Source organism: Halyomorpha halys, unplaced genomic scaffold (assembly GCF_000696795.3).
Source record: "Halyomorpha halys isolate HHAL.00 unplaced genomic scaffold, Hhal_1.1 Scaffold1741.1, whole genome shotgun sequence".
Classification (NCBI taxonomy): Eukaryota; Metazoa; Arthropoda; class Insecta; order Hemiptera; family Pentatomidae; genus Halyomorpha; species Halyomorpha halys.
Window position 1 is genome coordinate 47526 of NW_027106797.1, and position 6217 is coordinate 53742.

Below are 6217 nucleotides of genomic sequence, written 5' to 3' on the forward strand. Positions count from 1 at the left end.
CGGATGTATTTTATTCACCTTTATTGAATGGAATTAATTTTTTTTATTCATTTATTTATTAATTGACATTTACAACTGCTTATAAAATACAACAAGAAAATTTGAAGTAAAATCATAATGGTATGATACAATATGTAGAGAAACTACTCAGCAGTAGAACTCTGAAAACATTTTACAATATAAGGTTACGAGGCCATCTTCTTTTCAGGCACTTCGGAGGATTGCCAGGAATGAAAGAAGAAGGAAGATTAGAAACTAGTGGGTTTGGGTGGTTAGGAAGTTTAAAATGCAAGGAATGAAATCGGGTTCGGGCTAGATCGGTTACATAAGGAACATTTAGGTCTTTATGGATGGTTTTATTAGTAACAAAATAAGGAGCATTGAGGATTTTGGATTGTAAGGATTGGATACGAGAGAAATTTGGAGGTTTAGTGGAGCCCCAAAGCTCAACTCCGAATGTCCAGATGGGCCTTATTATTGTCATGTAGATCAGTCGTTTGTAATGAGTTGGATGTTGTCTAGTAAGTGCTGTAATAGTCGGAATCTGTGTGCAGTTTCCTGTCTTTTTAGTCTTGTGTGAGGATTCCAGGTTAGACTTTGGTCAAGGTGTAGTATGGAATAAATAAGAATCAAATTTCGAAAACATATTCTGTAATATAGTAATGTCAACAAACGTTTATTTGAAATACAACATATAAGTATTTTTTATTCATCATCTTCGAAAAATGCTTATTTTTAAATTAAGTCGAAAATATTTCTAAATGTTTTCGTTGTAAACACTCTTTAGAACGTAAAATTACTGAACAATTGTTCACTAGGATAATGCGAATTAGTTAAAAAATTCACAATGTTATTCAGGTAATTCTGTTGGGCTTTGGATTATAATAGCGAAGACTGGAATAATATGCAGTAAAACAGCCAAAATGCTGTAATAATCATCTTTATTATTTTTTTTTATTATTACAGGGACAGTTTACCTAACCTCGTTTTATTAAAAGTAAAATCGGTAACCATTATTTACAAGTAAACATAAAAAATTAAAATACTCATATTAAAACCTCAAATTAAGTCTATGATTGACGTGCTATGAAAAACTGATTTAAATTCCTTCTGTGAAGATAGAAATTCAATTTTTCAACTTCTTGAACCTACCATAATTTTAATTTCACAAAAATATACACTACGTAGAGGTGTTCTTTTAAAATTTTACAATGCATCTTCTGTCACTAAACTTTTGAATTTTGTATTTACATACGAATATCTAATACACAATCAAGTAATAAGTCAATGCAGGAAATCTTTATAAATGTATAAATATATTTATATTGATTAAATCAATGATATTTTGATAATTTTTTTGAAAAATAATATATTTAGTTAATAAAATGTTGATATGCATTACTTTACCTTAAATATGATAATTCTAAATTATAAATTAATTAAGAAAAAGAAATAAATGAAATTGAAATAAATAAATATTGGAAACCATACACCTATGGATGCAGAAGAAGGAGGAACGCGGAGATATCGGCCTTGTACAGAGACAATGATGTAGTCAAGTTTATAAGGTTGAGTAGACTCCGTTGGGCAGGTCAGGTGGCGAGGATGCGCAGCGATGACATCCCAAATAAGGTCTTATCCGAGGAGCTATGAGGAGGAAAGACAAGTGTTGGTAGGCCGAACATTAGATAGTTGGACGCTGTATCTACGGATGCCTGGGTCCTTCTGGAAACCCGAAACTGAAGAGTTGCAACAGAAGACAGGACGGCCTGGCGGAAGCTAATGGAGGCCCAGGGTTGGTAAATGGCTTTTGCACCAATCATGAAGATACACCTAGTTTTATAATATGCAAAATTCAGTTCAAGTATTACGTATAAGTACGCACAACAAAAATAAATATTTGGACAAAACAAGGTCAAAGAGTTTTGTTCAGACAAAACTCAAAATTAATAAATGAAAAGTATTTCTATTCTGCAACATCAAGTCCCCTAAGAATAATTACCATACGCATTTGAGTTCCAATCGTCAGGCATAAAATGTTTGAATTACAACGTAAAATACAATAAAAATAAAAAAATTATATAAAAAAAAACAAAGATACTAAAGTTATAGACTTGATATTTATGAATACTCAAAGCATAATGTAAACAATAAAAATAATCGAAATTTTGATAGTGAAATAAAGTAAATTAAATATAATCAAATAAAACATATATGGCATACACATATATATATGTATATCATACATCCAATTTTATTGTTACAGATTTGAGGATGATTGATAGTTTTTTTAGTTTTTAATAGTCTGAAGAGATGCACTAACAAGGAAGTGTTTCCGATAGAAAAGGGAGTAGAACCACTTTAATTCAGTGTAACAACTGGAAACATGCGAGTATCTAGCGTCCTGGAAATAAATCTTATAAAACAATTCATTACAAAATTTGTAGACACCCCAAATGTTCAATTTTGTGGAATGTAAAATTAGTGTTATTTGATCGTTCTATGATTGGAATATTTGTCGAGGTTGGCGGATTTTGAAACTAGGAACCCAACATTTACTATCACACAAACTTGGTCTCTAATAAGATCTATTTCGTGCAAAATGAGGATTGAGAAAGTAATTATAGTTTTATAGAATACAACAAATTATAAATGTTCCCCTTTTTATAACAATATGAAAATAAATACGATGTTTAAATCAAGAAAAGTGCATTTAATCGAAAATTATAAATAAATACGAATAGAAGGGATGTAATGCTTTTATCAAATAGTTTTAATTTTAATCTTTTACTACCAATTATGAAGAAAATAAAGAAATACGCAAAAAAGGGAAGGAAAACAAGACTTTTAGCATTTTCTGTTTTTCCACAATTAAGAGTACTGAATTTATAGAGACTGGATGTGTCCCAGGAGGTCTTTCAAACCCATTGACTCACGGGTAAAATAACCGAATAAATAAATGTACACCATAGCTAGTTTCAAATCTAGCTCCGAGGGTTAGGAAAACAGCGCCTAACGCTCTGAGCTATTCCTCAGATAAAATTAATAAATTCATGTTTTAAATAAAGAAAAATATTCACATTTCAAATAGCTTTCAAGTTAAACAAAAATAAAAACTATGAATTAAATAATAATAAAATATAGAAATAACAAAACATTTTCCAGAAATTTTACCTACATAGCACCTTATTTGGAATAATTGCAAACAATTCTCTAAATCATTTAGGAAATTTAATCTACAAATAGTTCGCTTATTATTCACTTAACACATGACTGGAGTTTTTTAGTTTCTTGCTGACATATTCGAAGAATAGGCTCAAAAGCAGAAGTTTGGTTGATCCTCAACCAAATGTCACTCTAAACAGGAAAGTCATCGTATGTTCTCAAATTGGTGATAAAAGCAGAGATATCCTCAGTTACAGTTGAGAAATTTTGAGTTGAATGGATAAAAGGAAATACAGTGAGAAATGTCTAAAAAATGATATCTCTGATTACAGCTAGGACAACTAACGCTTGAGAAAGCATGAGAATGCTTATGATAATTCATTCGTCATCTCAAACGTCTTTACGATTTTACTCCGTGCTCTGAGAATTGCTATTTGCACTATAGATAATATGTGAAAGATTGGAAGCAGAGTCAGTCTGGAAGCCATGATCTCAGCCACTATCCTGGTGCTGTGCGTAGGAACAGCTCTAGGGTTCCCGGACACCATGATGGCTGGCAGTCTCGAGGATTCCATGGTTGGATCCGTCAACAGTAGCAACAATGCAACGCAGCACGGAGCCAATTTGGTGAGCCAGGTGAGCCATGGTTACACCCCCATCGCAAGAAACTTTTCCAACAATCTTGTCTCATTTTTTTTTCTGCTGCTCTCAAGTCTTGGAGTGATATATCAGAGGAGTTACTCAGTAGGTTTCTCCACCTAATACATATTGTTTCTTATTATAGGTTGTCTACTACGGCTTTTTATTATGTTTTTCAAATATCTGAATACTATCTTGGATCAAAAGCACATTTGGAACTCCACGATAGGCTGAATCTAATGCAAAAAAAATGTTTCTAAATAATTTTCAGAGCAAATATTATATAGATTGTAGTAGTGATGGTAAGGATTTAATGTAAGTAAAATAAGAAACAAATAATTTCAAGGTCTCAGGTTATTTGTACAAATCATGGACTGAAGGTTATAACAGTAGTTTATGCAAAAATAAGTTCGAAAAAAAAGGTACACTTAAAAATACAATCCTATAAGCCCTTATATTGTACTTTACTGAAATCGAATAGTATTGTTCATGTCAAAAATAGACATATAAGAGAAAAAACAAAGTATTTTGCACTGTTATTTCCTTGAAATATTAAATTACTTTTAAACTGCTCAATGGTTCAGCTTAAATTACCTTATATACATTTATGACTTAGTTTATTTGTTCTTAGAGCAAAGATGTAACATATATAAGCGGATCTCAATTAAATGAAATCACAGTTGGGCAAGATGAGTACCATCTTTGTGATCTTTCTATGCGCTGCAGTATTTCAACAGGCAGTCATTTGTAATGCAGGTAAACATAAATGGAGTACAGTAAAGAGTATAGATAGTGAACTTTTCTAATAATTTAGTGTTTTAATTCTTCCTGTGGTATAATAATGTAGCAAAATTTGTGAATAATTCTTATGTATTGACGTAAACTTATTCAAATGTTTTACTGGAATGCTATTGTAATGATAAATGTGGTAATGTATTTAAAAATGGCCCCTGACTCTTGGTCTTTGTTGTATGTCGTTTAATTTTCAATTCATTGTGTTACATCAACTTATTGAAAATAAATAAAAATGAATATTTGGTTATATCTTTATACTGTAACAATTTGTTCTAAGCTCATAGGACTATTCTATTTCTAATTCAATAGTAATATAATTATAATTTTTGGCAGGTGTAATCGTTGATGTAAACCAGTCTTTCGTAAATGATACTAAGGAAGCTATCATTCAGCAAAGAGGAGGCAATAACACCATTAACTTGGCAATAGCTGATCAAAGGAACCCAGGCCTGATTGTAAGCAGTTAGGATTGGCAGTGTGTAGGATAATAGAAAAATCTAAAAAAATACTAAAAATACTTATATTTTCCGAGCTCCAGGAATAGAAAATCTACTAAGTATTAAGTTATACCAATTCAATAAAAATGTATTTGCTTGAATAATATAATTATATAAGAACGGGTGTATTTTATTCACTTTTATTGTATAGGAGAAATAAGAATAAAATTTCGAAAAAATATTCTGTAATATATAGTCTTGTCAACGAACATTTTTCTGCATTAAAACATGTAAGTATTTTTTATTCATCATCTTCGAAAAATGCTTAGTTTTAATTTAACTCTAAAATACTTCTAAATATTTTTATTGTAAACACCCTTTTTTATCGTTAGATGACTGAACGATTCACTAGGATATAAAAAAATGGTCAGGATTGCGGTCAAAAAAGAACTAACAGTAATTAATTATTTAATGTCTGACGTTTCGCCCCACTTTATTGGGCTCCATCAAGGCTAAAAAGATACAAAAACAACTAAGAACATTACAACAATAAGGTAAGAAGGAAGACATAAAATAGTATTAATATAAAATAAACTTGAATTAACAATGATAAGAATAAAACATTTAACAACAAAATTTAAACACACTAACAGACGGAAAATGAAGAAGGAAGTTAAGATTAAATAAAGGTTGTGAAAGAATAAATATAAATAAAATTAATAATGATGATGTTGAGTGACAATAAATGAGAAAAGAACAAATCAGGACCACCTACCTGTACAAAGCGAAAGGTTTAACAGATATTGACAATAAGGGAGGACTGTGGAATAACTAAGTAAAAATAGAAACTCATATATCGTCACTGAAGGAAATATAATTAGTTAATACAATATAGGATATAATAACAATGATTGTAAAATAAGTAAATAAATAATAAGTAAAAATAAATAAAGAATAAAAAAAAATGTAAAAATAAAATACTAAATAATTATACTTATGAGAGATAGTTGACCGTGGATGATGAATGAGGAGAAGATAGTTGGGGGTGCGGTCAATGAAAAACACAAATAAAGACAATTAACTTATTTTAATGTGCCAACGTTTCGGCTAGAGTTTCTAGCCTTCTTCAGGGCTAAAAACAGAACAAGATAACAACCACAGTAAGTATAGAAAAATAAAAA

The 6217-nt window shown here is 30.4% G+C and overlaps 1 long non-coding RNA gene across 1 annotated transcript; it reads left to right on the top strand.

The window, feature by feature from the left end:
* Window positions 1-3829: 3829 nt before the first annotated feature.
* Window positions 3830-5220, top strand: LOC106690495 (uncharacterized). Its single transcript, XR_001344630.2, has 3 exons — window positions 3830-3909; window positions 4436-4560; window positions 4933-5220. It is a non-coding gene; the product is annotated as an uncharacterized lncRNA (long non-coding RNA).
* The last annotated feature ends 997 nt before the right edge of the window (window positions 5221-6217 follow it).